We start from the raw sequence: 20,432 nt of genomic DNA, 5'->3' as shown, positions 1-20,432 counted from the left end.
AGGATAGTGAGAATAGCAGCACAACTGGAAGAATGTAGTCCATGTCATTGAATTGTACATGTAGAGACTTTCAAAGTGGTGTAATTTGGCTACGTATATTTTCACCAAAAAAAGGTCCTCAGGGTCGAGAAGGGAGAGTGTTGATATGTTGTGGGATTGTTAACAAATGTCATAAAACAATATGTGTACTGACTGTTTAATGAGAAAGTATTTGTTCTGTAAACTTTCATCTAAAGTACAATAAAAAATTTTTTTAAAAAATTGCAAAAAAAGAAGACAGGTCATGTTCCTCTTTTCTTTTCCTTCTCTTCTGTTCTCTTTCTGAACAACTTAGTTCAATGGCCATTAGGAGGGGTAAAGGAATGTAGAGTAATCTATGGTGTGTGTGTCTGTGTTTTATGTAGTGGATGAACCTACAGTGGCTCAGAGTAGGGTTTCAGAGCCCAGCCAGAATAAGGAAGGCATCTTCACAGAGGGACAGCTTGATGTGGAGTATCAGTGACTGATCAAGGTGAATAGGACATCCCCTCAGAGTGGTTGGCTTGGTGTGGGAGTCAAAGACCAAGCATCCTCACAGAGAGACAGCCTGGTGTGGGATGTGCAAGTTTAATTGGGGAGAAGAAGGCATTTATGTGGTTTGGGAGGTGGTCTGTTATGGGACGTCGGAGCCTGAGTAGGTTGAGGAGGACATTTGCATGGTTGGGAGGAAGCACAGACTGGGGAGTCAGAGAGAAAGTTACACATACAGAAAAGGAAAGAGAAAACTAGAATGAACCCTATGCTGTTGTTTTGGGATAGAAGGTATCAATGCAGATGCATAGTTTTTAAATTTATATATTGTTGTTGTTAGATGCAGTCAAGTCAGTTCTGACTCATAGCGAACCTATGTACAACAGAAAGAAGCACTGCCCAGTCCCACACCATTCTCATGATCCTTATTATGCTTGAGCCCATTGTTGCAGCCACTGTGTCAGTCCATCTCATTGAAGGTCTTCCTCTTTCTCGCTGACACTCTACTTTGCCAAGCATAATGTCCTCCAGGGACTGATCCCTCCTCATAACATGTCCAAAGTACGTGAGCTGAGATCTCACCAGCCTCACTTCTAAGGAGCATTCTGGCTGTACTTCTTCCAAGACAGATTTGTTAGTTCTTTTGGCAGTTCATTGTATATTCAATATTAGTTGCCAACACCATAATTCAAAGGTGTCAATTCTTCTTCAGTCTTCCTTATTCACTGTCCAGCTTTCTCATGCATATGAGGCAATTGAAAACACCATGGCTTGGGTCAGTTGTACCTTAGTCTTCAAGGTGACACCTTTGCTTTTTAACACTTTAAAGAGGTCTTTCACAGAAGATTTGTCCAATGCAATATATCTTTTGATTTCTTGACTGCTGCTTCCATGGGTGTTGAGCGTGGATCCAGGTAAAATGAAATCCTCTACAACTTCAATCTTTTCTCCATTTATCATAATATTGCTTATTGATCCAGTTGTGAGGATTTTGTTTCCTTTATGTTGAGATGTAATCCGTACAGAAGGCTGTGGTCTTCGATCTTCATCAGTAAGTGCTTCAAGTCCTCCTCACCTTCAGCAAACAAAGTTGTGTCATATGCGTATCACAGGTTGTTAACGAATCTTCCTCCAATCCTTATGCCACGTTTTCCTTCATATAGTCCAGGTTCTGGGATTATTTTCTCAGCATACAGATTGAATAAGTATGGTAGAAGGATACAACCCTGATGCATACCTTTCCTGACTTTAAACCACGCAGTGTCCCCTTGTTCTGTTTGAACGACTGCCTCTTGTTCTATGTACAAGTTTCTCATGAGCACAATGAAGTGTTCTGGAATTCCCGTTCTTTGCAATGTTGTCCATAATTTGTTATGATCCACACAGTCGAATGCCTTTGCATAGTCAATGAAACACAGGTAAACATCTTTCTGGTATTCCCTGCTTTTAGCAAGGATCCATCTGACATCAGCAATGATATCCCTGTTTCATGTCCTCTTCTGAATTCAGCTTGAATTTCTGGCAGTTCCCTGTCAATGTAGTGCTGCAGCTGTTTTTGCATGATCTTCAGAAAAATTTTACTTACGTGTAATATTAATGATATTGTTCGATAATTGCCACATTCGGTTGGATCACCTTTCTTGGGAATAGGCATGAATATGGATCTCTTCCAGTCAGTTGGTCAGGTAGCTATCTCCCAAATTTCTTGGCATAGACAAGTGAGCACTTCCGGTACTGCATCCATTTGCTGAAACATCTCAATTTATATTCTGTCAATTCCTGGTGCCTTGTTTTTTGCCAGTACCTTCATTGCAGCTTCAACCTCTTGCTTCAGTACCATCGGTTCCTAAAAATATGCTGCCTCCTGAAATGGTTGAATGTTGACCAATTCTTTTTTGGTATAGTGACTGTATTCCTTCGATCTTCTTTTGATGCTTCCTGCATCATTTAATATTTTCCCCATAGAATCCTTCAGTATTGCAACTTGAGACTTGAATTTTTTCTTTAGTTTTTTCAGCTTGAAAAATGCCGAGCATATTCTTCCCTTTTGGTTTTCTAACTCCAGGTCTTTGCCCATGTCATTATAATACTTTGTCTTCTCAAGCTGCCCTTTGAGATCTTCTGTTCAGCTCTTTTACTTCATCATTTCTTCCATTTGCTTTAGCTACTCTACCTTCAAGAGCAAGTTTCAGTGTCTCTTCTGACATCCATTTTGGTTTTTTCTTTCTTTCCTTTCTTTTTAATGATGTCCTTGTCTTTGCATACAATGTCCTTGATGTCATTCCACCACTTACCTGATCTTACATTATTAGTGTTCAATGCATCAATCTATTGTGGAGACGGTCTCTAAGTTCAACTCAAGGTTGTACTTTGGCTCTTGTGCACTTGTTCTAATTTTCTTTAGTTGCAACTTGAACTTGCATATGAGTAATTGATGGTCTGTTCTGCAACCAGCCCCTGGCCTTGTTCTGAACGATAATACTGAACTTCACCATCTTCTCTTTCCACAGATGTACTCGATTTGATCCCTGTGTATTCCATCTGGCAAGTTCCACTTGTACAGTCACCGTTTATGTTGTTGAAAAAAGGTATTTGTAATGAAGAAGGATTTGATCTTGCAAAATTCTATCATGTGATCTCCAACATCATTTCTATCACCAAGGTCATATTTTCCAACTACTGATCCTTCTTCTTTGTTTTCAGCTTTAGCATTCCAATCACTGGTAATTATCAATGCATCCTGCTTGCATGTTTGATCAATTTCAGACTGAAGAAGCTGGTAAAAATCTTCATTTTCTTCATCTTTGGCCTTAGTGGTTGGTGTGTAAATTTGAGTAATGGTCGTATTAACTGGTCTTCCTTGTAGGTGTATGGATATTATCCTATCACTGACAAAGTTGTACTTCAGGATAGATCTTGAAATGTTCTTTTTGACAATGAATGCAATGCCATTCCTCTTTAAGTTGTTGTTCCCAGCAGAGTAGACCATATGATTATCTGATTCAAAATAGCCAGTACCAGTCCATTTCAGCTCACCAATACCTAGGCTATTTATATTTATCCATTCCATTTCATTTTTGATGATTTTTGATGATTTTTAATTTTCCAAGATTCATACTTCGCACATTCCTGATTATTAATGGATGTTTGCAGCTGTTTCTTCTGATTTTGAGTTGTACCACATCAGCAAATGAAGGTCTCAAAAGCTTGACTCCATCCATGTCATTAAAGTTGACTCTACCTTGAGGAGGTAGCTCTTCCCTAGTAGTTGTTTGAGTGCCTTCTAACCTGAGGGGCTCATCTTCTGGGACTATATCAGACAATGTTCTGCTGCTGTTCATAAGGTTTTCAATGGCCTATTCTTTTCAGAAGTAGATCGCCAGATCCTTCTTCCTAGTCTGTCTTAGTTTAGAAGCTCAGCTGAAACCTGTCCTCCATGGGGACCCTGCTGGTATTTGAATATCGGTGGCATAGCTTCCCGTATCACAGCAACACGCAAGCCCCCACAGTAGGACAAACGGACATATATAATATAAACTTACATAGATATAGTCTCTAGCTCTCTTCACACAGAGCAGAAACAGAGAAAACATGGATGGAGCTTGAAGACATTATCACAAAAGGACAAGTATTGTATGGTCTCACTTATATAAAAAGATAGGAACAGGCAACGGTATAGAAATCAAAGTTTATTAGCATTTACTGGGATGGGAAGGAGGAAGAAAGAAGGAATTATTGCCTGTGGAGCACTGAGTTTCTGTTTATGGTGATGGAAAAATTCACATTAAGTGTAATGGTTGCACAGCTGATTAATGTAATTGATGTCAGTAAGTTGTACACCTGTTAAAAGTTGAATTGGCAAATGTTGTGTGATACATATTTTTACAACAAGAACAACAAAGAGCAGCTACTTAGGCTGCTTATGTACAATCAAACATCTCATGGTATATATATATATTTTTTTTTTGGTTTGGAGGTTTAGGGTCATGTTTTCATGGAACGTCCCAGTTAATTGGCCTGGTATCATGTTTAGTGCTTCTGTTCTACTGCCTAGTTTTTCGTGTAGTGCCTGGGATTTAAAAAGCTTGCAAGGAGCCATCCAAGGTAGAACAATTGGTCTATTTACCTGGAGAGGAAGAAGAAGAGTCAGGAATAGGAGGAGGAAATGATATGTGTTTCTAATTGCCTCCATGAACAACTGCCTCCTTTGCCATGAGTCTAAAAAAAACTGGATGGTGCCCGGCTACCATTACTGAATATTTTGATCAAAGATTCTATAGACAAATCCTGGTCAAAAGGGGGAAAATGTGGAATAGAATTTTAAATTCTAATGAAACCCAGACTTTCTGGAGTTAATGAAGCTGAAGCTATTGTCCTATGATAATCTTTGAACCTTAAACCAAAAATATCCCCTGAAGTCATCTTTTTTTTTTTTTTTTTGGTTACGGTTGTAGTTTAAGTGAAAGTTTATGTTTCAAGTTAGTCTCTTATACAAAAATTTATACATACATTGTTATGTGACCCTAATTGCTCTCCCTATACTGTGACAGCACACTCTTCCTTTCCACCCCTGATTTCCCATGTCCATTCAACCAGCTCCTAACCCTCTCTGCCTTCTCATCTCACCTCCGGACAGAAGCTGCCCATTTAGTCTCATGTATCTACTTGAGCTAAGAAGCACACTCTTCACAAGTATCATTTTATGTCCCACAGTCTAGCCCAATGTTTGTCTGAAGAGTTGGCCTCAGAAATTGTTTTAGTTCTGGGCTGATAGAAAATCCAGGAGCCATGCTTTCTGGGGTTCCTCCAATCTCAGTGAGACCATTAAGTCTGATCTTTTTACTAGAATTTGAGTTCTGCATCCCACCTTTCTCCTGCTCCATCAGGGACTGTCTGTTGTGTTCCCTGTCAGGGTGGTCATTGGTGGTAGCTGGGCACCATCTAGTTCTTCTGGTCTCAGGCTGATGAAGTCTCTAGTTTATGTGACCCTTTCTGTCTCTTGAGCTAGTACTTTCCTTGTGTCTTTGGTGTTCTTTATTCTCGTTTACTCCAGGTGGTTGGGACCGATTGATGCATCTTAGATGGCTGCTTTGAAGTCTTCTTTAAGCCAAACAATATCATAGCTTAATTAGAATGTCTGCCTTGAGGATTGTGCTTTTTTGAAGAACTATATATATGGGATCAAATTGACAACAACTAGAAAGATTAGATAGGAAATTTAGGTGGCAGTGAGTTTATGTTAATGGGGGAGGAAAAATTCAGAAAAGGAGGGCGAGAATGGTTATACAACTGGAAGAATGTCATCAATGTCACTAAACTGTACATGTTGAAACTGTTAAATTGATGTATGTTCTGCTGTACATACTTTTAACAACAATAAAATAAAAAAATTATTAAAAATTGTTTAAAAAAAAAAGGAAACACAAAAAGCCACGTGGAAGAGATTCTTACTGGTCAAATCAAGGACATTTTGGGCATCAAAATAAATAATAGCAATGAATTATAATGCTTTGAATAAAATAGGGAACCCAATGTCACTGAAATGTAGATGTAAAAAATGTTAAAGTGGCAAATTTTTTTTAAATTTTTTTAAATAATATATTTACTTACCACAGTAAAATGTAAAAAAGAAAGAGTGGGAGAGAGAGAGGTCAACAAGGAGCAGAATGGTTTACATGGTTTCAAAATACCTACCCACTAATTTCAAAGGGGGAAGGAATAACTTTACAGTGGAGAAGGCTGAGAGACACCACTTCAATCAAGTGATCAAAGTCAGCATTACCTGTAACAGGACAAATTGATACATCCGCTTTATAAGATGCAAACAGAAGAACCCAGCAGCTCTTCCGTGACATTTTTTCTGAAGAGGCCAAACCTGAATGTAATCCTGGAAAATCAGACTATCAAACAAACCCAAATTGAGGGACATTCCATAAAATATCTAGCCTGTAATCATCAGAGGTATCAAACTCATGAAAGTCCAGGATAGATCATGAAACTGTTCTAGAATGAAGGATACTAAAAAGACAAGATAGCTAAATGGAAAGCATGATTCTTTCTCTAAAAGATGTTATCAAGACAATTGGCAAATCTTAGACGGGGTTGCAGATTAGATGGTAATGCATTGTTGTTAATGATGGCTAAAGGTTGTACTGTTGTTATAAGGAAAGCTGGTGGTGCAGTGATTAAGAGCTTGGCTGTTAACTGAAAGGTCAGCTGTTCAAACCCACCAGCGCTCCTCAGGAGAAAGATGTGGCAGTCCGCTTCCGTAAAGATTGCAGCCTTAGAAACCTTATGGGGCAGTTCTACTCTGTCCTAAACGATTCCTATGAGTTGGAATCAACTCGACAGCAGTGGTTTTGGTTTTTTGGTTTATGGTGGTTATAAGGAGCCCCGGTGGCTCAATGATTAAGCACTCAGCTGCTAATCGAAAAGTTGGTGGTTCAAACCCACCCAGTGGCTCCATAGGAGAAAAACGTGGTGATCTGCTCCCATAAAGATTACAGCCTAGGAAAGCCTATGGAGCAGTTCTACTCTGTTACATGGGGTCGCGATGAGTCGAAATCAACTCTATGGCACCTAACAACAACAACTGTGGTTATAGTGGAGAGTACTTGGTAGGAAGTACACACTAATGTATTCAGGGATAATAGGGCATCAGGTTGGCAAAATGCTCTCAAGTGGTTCAGGAAAAAAGAAGTTCTTTATACTGGACTTTTGATTTTCCTACAAGGTAGTAACTTTGTGATTGTTTCAAAAGTTTACATTAAAAAATGAAAGCAAAATAAGTACATTTCTTAAAAAAACAAAAGCTGAGAAAACATTCACCAGCAGATCCACAACACAAGAAAAAGAAGGAAAATGATCCCAATGGAAAAGAACTGCAGACAGAGAGAGCTGAAACCGGAGAGCACCAGGGGAATAAACATGTGAGCAAATATGAAGGAGGATTGACTGTTTGAAGCAACAATAATAATGTTTTGTGGGATTTGTAACAGATGTAGAAGTAAAATATTGAACAGCAGTAGTGTAAAAGATAACATAGGATACATAGACTTATGCTGTTTTTAGTTTCTTCCGTTATTTGGGAAGTGGTAATGGTACCACTTTAAGGTAGACTCCAAAAGTCCGTGGTGCATCTCTGATCTAGCCACTAAAAACTAATAAGAATATAACTAAAATTTTAACAGAGTAGATAAAATTAGATACCTATATCTATATATGGGACCCTGGTGGCACAGTGGTTAAGAGTCTGGCTGCTAACCAAAAGGTGGGCAGTTCAAATCCACCAGCTGCTCCTTGGAAACCCTATGGGGCAGTTCTATTCTATCCTATAGGGTCACTATGAGTCAGAATCCACTGGATGGCAATGGGTTTTGTATCTATCTATCGCTCTACATATAGAGATAGACAGAGAGAGAGAGATAAGATATATATGTGATATATATAGATATAAGAAGTAAAAATCATATATATTTGTGTGTGTGTAACACACACAGCAGAAAAGAATAACGGTTTAAAGAGAAAATGGGATAAATTTAAAAAAAAATAGCAAGATGGTAGATTTAAACTTCATTTAACATTAAAAGACAAAGATTGCCAAGCTGGATTTAAAAATAAACAAAAAAAAAAATCATGTGCTGTTTATGAGCCACACTTTAAATATAAGTACATAGAAAAGAAGTAAGATGGTAAAAGTTAAACCATGCAAACTCTAACCAAGTGAAAGTTGTGGCTCCATTAATAACAGAAAATGTTGACTTTAAAGCCACAAGGACTAATGCAGATAAAGAATGACATTTCATAATGGTAAGAGGGTTAATTCAATAGGAAGAGATAACAATCATAAATTTGTACACACCTAATAACAGATCCTCAAAATACACGAAGCAAAAAAAAAAAAAAAAGAGATAAATAGGCAAATCTGTAATTACAGTTGGAGATTTTAGCAAATCTCTGTCAGCAACCAATTGAAAGAAAAACAGATAAAAAAATCAATAAGAGTACAAACAATGTGCAAAACAGAATTAATCAATTTAACTTGATAGACATTTCTAGAACACTACACTCAACAATTAGAGCATACACATTCTTTTCAAGTGCTTGTTTACCAAAATAGAATGTGTGCTCGGCCATAAAGCAAGCCTTAACAAATTTCAGAAGATGAAATCATGCTGACTATGATCTATGACCAAAGTGGAATTGAACTAGAAACGAGCAAAAGAAAGATTATTAAAAACCCCAAGTGTTTGGACTTTAAGCAGAACACTTCTAAATAACCTGTAGGTTAAGGAAGAAATCACCCAGGAAATTAGAAAATGTTTTGAACTGAATGAAAGTGAAAATAGTACATTCAAACATCCCGAGGTAAACAGCCAAAGCACTGATTAGAAAGAATTTATAGCTTTAATGCATATATTATAAGAGAAAAAAGTTTGAAAATCACTTATCTAAGTTTCCATCTCAAGAAGTTACAGTAACATAAACTCGAGGAAATATGACAGAAGGAAATAATGAAAGCAAGAACCAAAATCAATGAAATATAACAACAGAGAAAGTTAGCAAAACAAAAAGTTGGGTAATTTAAAACATAATGAAACTGATAAACCCCAAAACAAAAATGAGAGATAACACATATCACCAATATCACCATTGAAAAAGGGGATATCACTAAGGTTCTATAGATATTAAAAGTTAAAAAGAGGTTATTATGAAAAACTTTATCTAGCAAATTAAAAAAAACATATTAAATGGGAAAATTTCTTGAAAAACACTGCTTACCAAAATTTACACAAGAATAAATAGAAAAATCTGAATAGTCCAATAACTATTAAAAACATTGAATTTGCAATTTAAAATTTTACCACAAAGAAAACTGCTCTCAACATTAAATTCTTCCAAACGTTTAATGAATAACACCGATCTTCCATAACATGTTCAGAGAATATCAAGGAGGGGACACCTTCCAACTAATTTTATGGGGTCAGCATTACCTAGATACCAAAACCTGGGAAGGCTATTGTAAGAAAAGAAAAGAATATTGCAGGTCTATATCTCTATGAATCTATTCTCAAAATATAAAAGAAGAACAAATTGGATCTAGTAATGTATAAAAAAGAATAATATGTCATAACCAAATAAGAGTTTATTCCAGGAATGCAAGGCTGGTCCAACGTTAGAAAAACAATCAATGTAATCCACTACGTTAACAGAGTAAAGAGAGGAAAACAAAAAAGAAAACATAAGATCATTTTAATCCGTACAGGAAAAGCATTTGATAAAATTCCATGCTCGTTTACGATAAAAACTCTAGGCACTTCAGGGATAAAAGAGAACTCCCTTAATCTGCTAAAAGTTTATTTGTTTTTTAAACAATGCCCTACAATTAATATCATATTTAATGGTAAAATATTGAACATTTTCCCCTTGATACTCAGAACAAGACAAGAATGTCTACTCTCTCACTTCTATTCAACTTTGCACCAGAAGTCCTAGCTAGTGCCAAAAGGCAAGCAAGAAACAAGCAAAAAACCAACCAACCGACCAAACAAACAAACAAAACAATAAAATGAAATAAAAGGCACATAACTTGGGAAGGAAAAAGTAAAACAGTATTTATTCAGATATAACATGATTTATGTATGTAGAATGTCCAAAACTCCCTACAAACAAGCTATTAAAATTAATTAATAATTAATTTAGAAAGGTGGTTGGATATAAGGTGATACAAATAAATCAACTGATTTTCTATATAACTATTATTAGACAAATTATTGGAAACAACAAGTTATTGGAAAATGGAATTAAACAAAGCAGGACCATTTAAATTAGCATCACAAAATCAAATATCTAGAAATAAATCCAATGAAGATGTGTGTTATGCATTGAATTGTAGCCCCAAAAAATATGTGTTGTAAATTCAAACCCCTGTACCTGTGGTTGGAAACCCTGGTGGTGTAGTGGTTAAGAGTTCTGCTGCTAACCAAAAGGTTGACAGTTCAAATCCACCGGGTGCTCCTTGGAAACCCTATGGGGCAGTTCTACTCTGTCCTATAGGGATTGACTCGGTAATGGGTTTGGTTTTTTTTGGTTTATACTTGCGGTTATAATCTCATTTGGGTATGGGTTTTCTTTGTTATGTTAAGTGGCCATATCAGTATAAGTTGTGTTTTAAGCCAATCACCTTTGAAGTATAAAAAGCAGATTAGGCACAGAGGAGCAAGCAGAAATGGGGAAGATAGCTGCCAAGTTACACGGAGATTGCCAACAAACTGAGGAACAGAAGCTGAAAAGAGACAGGGATGTTCTGCCAGAACTGAGAGACAGAAAGCCTTCCCCTAGAGCCAGTGGCCTGAAATTGGACTTCTAGCTTCCTAAACTGTGAGAAAATAAATTTCTGTTTGTTGAAGCCACTCACTTGTGGTATTTCTGTTATAGCAGCAGTAGATAACTAAGACAATGTACAAGACCTCTACACAGCAAACAACAAAACGCTGCTGAGAGAAATTAAAGAAGACCTAACTAAATGAAGAAATATACCATGTTCATGGATGGATGACTAAGTATTGTTAAGATGTCAATTCTCCCAAAATTAATCTGTAGATTCAATGCTATCCCAGGTAATAATTTCCTTTTGTGGAAATCGACAAATTGATTCTAAGATTTATATGAAAACAAAAGGGTCTAGAATAGTCAAGACAATCTTAAAGTAGAAGAACAAATTCTACAAAGACCTGCTATAAAGCTGCAGTAATTAAGACAGTGTAGTATTGGCCCAAGGACAGACGAAAAGACGAATGGAACAATATAGAGTCCAGAAATAGTCCCATACATGTATGGTCACTTGGTTTACGACAAAGTGCTGCAATTCCATAGAGAAAGGATGGTCTTCTCAACCAATTGTGCTGGACCAACATATATCCAATATGGAAAAAAAGGAAACTTGACCCCTACCTCACAGCATACATAACGATTAATTTAATTAATTTGAAATGGATCATAGACTGAGAAAGATAAACAATAAAATTCCTAGGATATCTTCATGGCTTTGGTGTCAACAAATATTTCTTAAAAATGCTAAATATGAAAAAAATGGATAAACTGGATTTCTTTAAAGTTAAAAGACAACATGAAGGGAGTGAAGAGACAAGACACAGACTGGGAAAAGACATTTGCCATATAAAACCAGCCAAGGTCTTTTACCTGGAATTCACACAGACATAGTAATTAAAAATGGAGCAAAGACTTGAACAGGCAATTCACAAAAGTGAATATTCCAAAGGTTAATCATCTCATGAAACGGTGCTCAGCATCATTATACATCAGGGAGATTCAAAGTAAAATCACAATGAGATACCACTATACATACACCAAATCAAACAAACAAAACGCAAACCCACTGCCGTCGAGTCGATTCTGATTCATAGCCACCCTATAGGACAGAGTACAACTGCCCCATAGGGTTTTCAAGGAGCGGCTGGTGGATTCAAACTGCCCACCTTTTGGTTAGCAGCCGAGCTCTTAACCACTGTGCCACCGGGGCTCCGTACATACACCAGAATGACTAAAATTTGAATGACAAGAACGTGGAGCAGTTGAACTCGCTTACATTGTTAGTGGGAATGGAAATTAGTACAACCACTTTGGAAAACTGCTAGAACCATACATGCTGACCCTATGGGACAGCAATACCATCCTTAATTATTATATATATATACACACATACTGAAGAGAAATAAATGCGTATTTCCAACAAAATACATGTTCAAATGTTCAGCACAGCTTTATTTATGTTCCCAAAATGGAAATAACCCATCTTTTGGTCAATAATAAAATGGACAAATGAATTGTGGTCTATTAACAAATTGCACACTACATACAGAGCAATAAAAAACAGACATTATGCTGGGTGAAAGAAGCTAGATACAGTAGTGTATGCTATATGATTGCATTCAGATGAAGTTCAATAATGGGCCAAACTGATAGTGATGAAGATAGCATGGTGATTACCTCTGTGGGGGTGGGAAGGGGCCCGGAGGGTCTCTGGATGCTAAGAATGTTCTCCACCTTGACCTGGTAAGATATGGGTGCATGCATGTGCAGAAGTTCACCGAGTGGTACTTCCTTGCAGAAATAAGTATTAATGTGCTTTCTCACGTATTTGTTATACCAGGAAAAGTTTTAAAAGAAGCAATTTGAATTTATTTTTAAAAGAATTATGCTGAGGTCAATTTTACATGACAAAAAATAGACTGAGGAGACTAAATAACAGTGTGATGCACCCTCTTTTCTTTGAACCTTGTCAAAAACAGCATCTTTAAAAGACATTTTGAGGCAAGTGGGGAAATCTGAAGTCAAGCTGGATACCACATGGATGCAAGTTGCTTCCTTTGTGACCCCACATATGCAATCTTTTAAAGCACATAGGACAACACTGTCTGTTATTTATGCATGCACACGTGCATAGAAGGGCTAAAATCCTGGACACACCAAAGTTGGGACAGGGGTTTCCTCTAAGGATGGGAGAGTTACGTTATGGGAGGGAAAAGGTGCTGAGGAGGGATACAAATGGGACTTCCATTGTCCCTGCAAAGTTTTGTTTCTTTGTAAAAACTTGGAAGCAAACATTGTTATAATTATCACCACTGAGCAGGTGGTAGCTGGATGTGTTCTCTGCACTTTTGCATAGTTTTGAGATTTCTCATTGTAGAAAAGAGATGAAGTTAGTGTCCTTGACAAGCCTGAAGAGCAGACTTAGTAGGTGTGAGAGAGCCTCAGGATGGTAGGCGGTGGCCAGGGAACGGAAGGCGGGACTTCATAGTCAGGAGGGAGGAAGGGCCCAAGCCTGGTGGGAGGTTCCCTGGGGGGAGGCTGAAAAGGTCTCCCCTTGAGAGACATCACCCTCCCCCACAATGTCCTGTTACACTTCCCTCAGCTCTTGGTCTGTCATCCTTGTGACTGTCCACCAGGAACCTATCAAAGGAGTTGATTTATACAGGTAGGCCTGGTTTCCCTGAGCTGGACCCTCATTTATGTACACACAAACCCTGCCTTTGATCACCTATCTCCTCTCCAGCTTTGTCTAACCCCTCGGCTTCACAGCCAATGGAACCGAAATCCAGAGAAGTCAACATCTTGCCCAAGTCCTAACCGGAACAGAACCCCTTCCACGGGGCCGCAGAGCTTACCTGGGTTGAGTGCCTTCGGGCAAGAAGATCCCTCCTGGATGAGAGAGTTGTTGCAGGTGACACCAGTCAGGAGCTTCTGCCAGTCCCAGGTTGGCCTGTAAGCTGTGAAAGAAGCTTCAGGCCTGAGGTCAATTGGCAGGTGGGCACTCCAAGGATGAGGGGAAGGGCCTCTAGGTCCCCAGGAATAGCCTCTCAATGTTAAAGTGCCATGTGCAAAAGACACACAGGAATCATTAATTTATTAACTGCAAAGTCACTGGGGTGAGCTGCTCCACATATGTGAGTCTCGTAGGCTGAATAATGGCCCCTCAAAGATGCCCATGTGCTAGTCCCCACAACCTATGACTATGTTACCTTACATGGTCAAAGGGACTTTGCAGGTGTGATTAAATTAAAGATCTTGAGATGTAGAGATCTTCCTGGATTATTTGGTTGGGCCCACTATAATCACAGGGGACCTCATGAGCTGGAGACAACAGGGTCAAAGTCAGAGAAAAGGAGATGTGGCAACGTTTTTCTTTTGTGTTATTAGCAGTTGTTGATCAGTACTTAGATTCATTAATTCAGTAGCGATTGATAATCTATTTCTATCATTCTGTCTTCATTTTGTAGCTGGAACAGTTCTCTAAAGAGAAACTTCCCTCATGTGTTTGGTTACACAGTGGTACAGATCATACAGGAAAAGCAGAGTATGTGCTTGATTCTTTCCCATTACTTCATTTGCTTTTAAAAATAGTTAATTGGTTCTCTAGCATCCTCCAAAGGTTACTAATATATCTTAAGAAACCCAGTAAAACTAGTTAACACTTTAAACTGGGCCTGTTTTTTTAAAAATTGTGGAAATTGTGGTGAGTATATACATGACAAGAAAAAAAACATCATTTCAGCCTTTTTTACACGTACAATTCAGTGACATTATGTTCATCTTATTTTTTTACTTAAATAGCATGATTTAATTTAGTTGATGCTTAATTCTGAATCCTCTGAAGTTAAACAAAAAGTTATAATTAACTCTTAACATTAATGCATTAGAACCTTCCAGAAAGCATGAATCCAAAAGGAAATGTCCAACAGGTGACACCAACTGGTTCTTTAACGGCTTTCCTGTTTGTCTCAAACATTCCAAACATCAGTGGAAAAAAAGAGTTCTCTAGAGCTTCTCAGATTTGTTCTTCCGGAGCACAAGTTTCTGACCTGTTGATGAGCATGGTCTTCTAATAGGTACACAATGAACTCACAGGTAGACAGCACAAGACGGTATTTGGTATCTGCCGGATGAGCTGGGCAAAGGGTCCTCTATAGAAGGCGAGGTAAGCTTCTCGAAACAGCAGGCGTGCGGTCTGGATGAAAGACTTGTTTTTGGAGCCACGTCCTCATGACTTCGTGTGGGTGGCAATACAGGAGGCGCACCCCTTAGATATGGCAGCAGCTGCCGTAAGTCCAAAAAATACTTGTAGAATTTTTCAGTCCTGTTTGTGGAAGAGGCTAATGGAGCTTCTTTCAGATACTTCTTTAAACTTCCATAAGTAGCAAAACAGATGATAGTCTCTGAGATTCCAGCACATGAGGCTGTTAATCCTCTGTAGAACCATGAATACCTTCTGTCTGGTAAACACGGCGAGCCCACTGCAGCATATTCATCTGTTTTGGAGGCTCTCACTCTCTGTTCTAGCTGCATTCGGGTTTTAACCATCCTTAGAGGATTCATTAAGGAATTTCTGACAAAAGCTGCAGAGCCAGCTGAGGAAATATGCACTGTATTGCTATCAGGCACAAAAATACCATTAAATGGCTCTTTGTCTTTGGAGTAACATGCGGAGTACAGAGCCCTTGATGGTGCAGCTCCAACCAAATTTGTACCCAAGCCTCTAAAAAGTGACTTTGGTCCATCCTTCTCCAGGATTGACTTCAGAACCTGTAAGAATCCAGGTGTCACGGACTATTCGTTTCTAAAATTTTCATCATCCTTGCCTGAAGTTCAATGTCCCCTAAGCAATGAGTCCCCCTTTCCTCGTCCCCCAGCCCTGATAACAACTAACGGACTTTGGTCTCTAAGCATTTGCCTGTTCTAGACATTTCAGATAGGTGGGATCATACAATATTTGTCCTTTTGTGATTGAGTTATTTCATTCAGCAGAGTGTCTTCAGGATTCATCCATGTTGTAGCATATAACAGGACTTCATTTCCCTCTGAAGCAGAGTAATATTCCACTGCATGGATATACCGCATTTTGTGTAACCATTCATCTATCGACGGACACTTCCTTTGTTTCCGCCTTTTGGCCATTGTGAGTAGTGCTGCAATAAACACTGGTATATGGGCTTCTGTTTGTGGTCCTGCTTTCAATTCTTCTGGATGTATGTTTCTGATAAAAACAAAATCTTAAAAAAATTTATAAATTTTTACCACAATAAATAATTTTTTTATGAAGAAGGAAGAAGAAAATAAGCAAAATAGGTAATTTTTTAGGAGCCTTAAACAAAAATCATTCCATACTGAGTGCTAAATTTCATCCTGTGGTTCTTACCAGCCAAAGCAGAGGGGAAGAGGATGGGTTATTGCTTCATGTGCTCTGGGTTTGATGAAAGAAAGCACACAGGTTGGTCTGAACAAATAGATATTTTTCTTGTACAAAGAGTGTACTGAACGTGGCCATCTTTTTTTGACTTGGGGTCGTCGGCCTGGACAGTGAGCTCTTGGGGGCCATGGCAGCCTATGGGGTTTGTCCTCATGTGTCACGGTCCCAGGCCTAAGTCCTACCTCTGTGCATTTGCCTCTGCTGTTCTCTCTGCCTGATGTGCTCAGACTTGGTTTCTGGCAAACCCTCCAGGAGGGCAGCCCTCATCCTCAGGCCATGAGTCCTCCACCCCTTCTGGGCTTACCCAGTGCCCTGTGCTTCCTCCTGTTGCTGTTATTGGGTGGGGCTATGCAAATAAGGTTCTTGTGGCCCACCAAGGGGATTGGATAGCCTGTTAATAATGTAAATAAGGTGCATGGAACCTTTACAGGGGTATGACCATGCAAATAAGGTGTGTGGAACCCTAACAAGGGGATTGGTCAGTTTTGCCGATCCCAGAGCAGAGGGGGACCTGACTACCACCAAGAAGAAGAGATGACAGTGGAGCGTGTCTTTTGGACCCAGGGTCCCTGTACTGATAATTTCCTGAACCCAGGAGACAGAGAGAGAGCTGTAACATTGGAGAAGGCACGAGATGGTGAGAAGCAGCAGCAGGAGTGGCAGAGAAATGGCAGCAGCAGAGCCAGGAGCCCAGCACAAGACTGTGTGGTGACCTTCCCAGCCCATGGAGTGAGGTGGCTACAGTGGGCTCGCTGACCCACAGAGCGAGAGCTGAGCACCTTTGAGCCTGAGGTTTACTGGCAGAGTGGGGTGCCTCTGGGCACTTATTGGTGGAGCTAAAGAGCTTTGTAACACCTGCCCAAGCAGATCAGAGGCCAGGCCGAGGGCCAGGGGCCAGGGGCTGAGTGGCCGAGAGCTGAGAGACAAGCCCATCTGTGGGCACAGCTGAGAATAAGCTGTCCTGATTGAAGAACTATATCCTGAGTTGTTCCTGATCCTGAATTATAACCCTAATAAACCCTACAGCTGTGAGTATAGTCTGTGAGTTCTGTGTGGCCATTGCAACGAATAATTGAACTCAGCAGAGAAGTAGACAGTGGGGTGGGGGGGCAGCTGGTGTCAGAATTGGTGAAAAGGTTGGAGGGTGAAGGTATGTTTGACCTCCACCTCATAGGAATCAGCCTTGGGCTAATGCTGATGATGGTGATTCTCTCTCCCCCTCTTGAAGTTAGATGAGGGGGTCTGACCCCATTGCACCATTTTTACATATATATATAAATATACATATATACACCATATATATATATGTATATATATAACAAAACATTTGCCATTCCCACCATTTTTACCTGTACATTTCAGTGACATGATTTACATTCACCATGTCATGCAATCACCACTACTATCCGTTTCCAAGGTTTTTTGTCACCCTTAGCAGAAACTCAGTGTCCCTTAAGCAATACCTTCCACTTTCTTCCTCTCACCAACCTCTGGTAACCACTAATAAATTTTTGTCTCTATGCTGCAATGGTTAAGAGCTTGGCTGCTAACTAGAAGTTGGCGGTTTGAACCCACCAATAGTTCCACGGGAGAAAGACCTAGCGATCTGCTACCACGAAGATTACAGCCTAGAAAACCCCACGGGGCAGGTCTACTCTGTCACATGGGATCTCTAAGAGTTGAAATCAACTCGATAGCACCTAACAATGGCAACATACATTTGTTTATTCTAGATATTTCATACAAGGGGGATCGTGCAATATTTATGCTTTTGTGTCTGACTTATTTCACTCAGCATAATGTTTTCAAGGTTCGTCTATGTCATAGCATCTATCAGAACTGCTCCTTGACAGCCAGGTGTTTCAACAATGAGGGTCTGACCCTCTATACACGAGTCTGAGCTCTTACCTATCTTGTACCCACCCTCTCTGGGGACCTTGGGGAGTGGGGATGGATCCGGCAGACCCTCCCCATGACCTTATATCCCTGCTTCCTCCTGCCCCATTTCCTTTGAAGTGCTTAGCTGCTAACTGAAAGGTTGACAGTTTGAGTCCATGCAGAGGTGCCTGGCGATCTACCAGTGAAAAATCAGGCATTGAATACCCTGTGGAGCACAGCTCTACTCTGACACACATGGGGTCACCATGAGTTGGAGTCGATTTGACAGCAACTGGTTTGGGTTTGGAGGATATAGCCATGAACAAGATGGACAAGGCCCCTGCTCTTGGGGAGCTTACGTTCCTGTAGAGGAGACAGGCCACAAATAAACAAAGAAAGAAACTAGAAACGTATTTGTGATTATTAAGGTTGTGTGTCAACTTGACTGGGCCATGATTCTCAGTGGTTTGGCAGTTATGATGTAGTTTGGCAGTGGTATGATGATGAGATCACTCCCATGATGAAATCTGATATAATGTGATCACCTCCATGATGGGATCTGCTGTGAGTAGTCAATCAACGGAAAGAGAGTTTCCTCGGAGGTGTGTCCTGTATTGAATATAAGGGGACTTCCTGGCAAGGCTCGAGGGTTTTTGCTCGCTCTGGATCCTGCAGTTGGCTCCTGTTCGTGTGACCTCCAGTTCTTGGGACTTGAGCTAGCAACTTCCCTGCCATCTTGCTTGCCAGTCTTGGGGTTCATTGATCTTGGCAGCCTGTGAGCAAGAACCCTGCTGTCTAACCTGCTGATCTTGGGTTCACCAGCCCCTGTGGCTACGTGAATCAGGAGAAGTCTCTATCATGACCCAAGGACTTGGGATGTTCCAGCCTCTACAACTGCATGAGCCATTTCAGTGATAGAAATCTCTCTCTATATATATTTATACGCTTTTCTGGTTTTGCTTCTCTAGAGAACCCAGCCTAAGACAGTGTTGGATGGGGATTAGAACTGTGCAGAGGAGGTATCATTTAAACTGAGCTCTGAATAGTAAGAAAACCTTCATTTTAAGATCAGAGAAGAGCATTCTAGAAGAGGGCACAGCTAGCATAACAGCCTCAAGGAAGAATTGAGTTTAGCAAGCTTGAGGACCTGCAATAAGGCCAGTGTAGCTAGTGTCTAATGGGCAAGAGGAGGGTATTACCAGATGAGCTTTGTTATGGATTGAATTGTGTCCCCCAAAATGTATGTCAACTTGGCTAGGCCATGATTCCCAGTATAGTGTGATTGCCCTCCATTTTGTGATCTGAGGTGATTATGCTATGTGATATTAATCCTAACCTCTGTGATGTTAATGGGAGCCCTGGTGGCACACTTATTAAGAGCTACGGTGAGCTACAGTTGCTAACTAAAAGGTTGGCAGTTTGAATCCACCAGCTGCTTCTTAGAAACCCTCTGGGGGGCAATTCCACTCTGTCTTGTACGGTCTGTATGAGTTGAAATCAACTCAATGGCAACAGGTATGAGGTTAATGAGGCAGGGTTAGAGGTAGTAATGTTAAAGAGACAGGACTCAATCTACAGGATTAGGTTGTACCTTGAGACAGTATCTTCTGAGATATAGAAACAGAGAATTGAGCAGAGAGGAGAAGGACCTCATGCCACCAAGAAAGAAGCATTGGGAGCAGAGCGTGTCCTTTGGACCTGGGGTCCCTGAGCTGAGAAGCTCCTAGACCAAGGGAAGATTGATGACAAGGACCTTCCTCCAGAGCAGACAGAGAGAGAAAGCCTTACCCTGGAGCTGGCACCCTGAATTTGGACTTCTAGCCTCCTAGACTGTGAAAGAATAAATTCCTCTTTGTTAAAGCCATCCACTTGTGGAATTTCTCTTATAGTAGCATCAGATAACTAAGACAAGCTCAAAGAGGGCGGCAAGGCCAGATCACGAAGGCTTTGGAAACCCATGGCAAGGAGTTTGTATTTCATTGTGGAGGATTGTAAGCTGATGAGTGGCATGCTCTGACCTGTATGTTATAAACTCCAGTATATGAGAGTACATGTACAAACATACTTGCTTATTGCATCATTGTTTGCAAAACGCCACACGTGCAGCCTGTATGTGCACTAACAGCTGACTAGTTGAATAAATTATGTTATGTCCATTCCATGGTTTCTTTATTTGCTGGTGCTGCTGTAACAGAAATACCATAAGTGGGTGGCTTTAAAGAACAGACATTTATTTATTTATTTATTTAAGCAATTAATAAGTATGTAAAGGTAACAT

The 20,432-nt window shown here is 39.9% G+C and overlaps 1 pseudogene; it reads right to left on the bottom strand.

The window, feature by feature from the left end:
* Positions 1 to 14,121: 14,121 nt before the first annotated feature.
* The window catches only part of LOC101342633 (solute carrier family 25 member 33-like), a 107,195-nt pseudogene continuing 100,884 nt past the window's right edge, over positions 14,122 to 20,432 (bottom strand).

The sequence above is a fragment of the Trichechus manatus genome, unplaced genomic scaffold, assembly GCF_000243295.1.
Source record: "Trichechus manatus latirostris isolate Lorelei unplaced genomic scaffold, TriManLat1.0 scaffold00203, whole genome shotgun sequence".
NCBI lineage: Eukaryota > Metazoa > Chordata > Mammalia > Sirenia > Trichechidae > Trichechus > Trichechus manatus.
The sequence above is the reverse complement of the archived record's forward strand: the minus strand, read 5'-3'. Positions and strand labels throughout refer to the sequence as shown.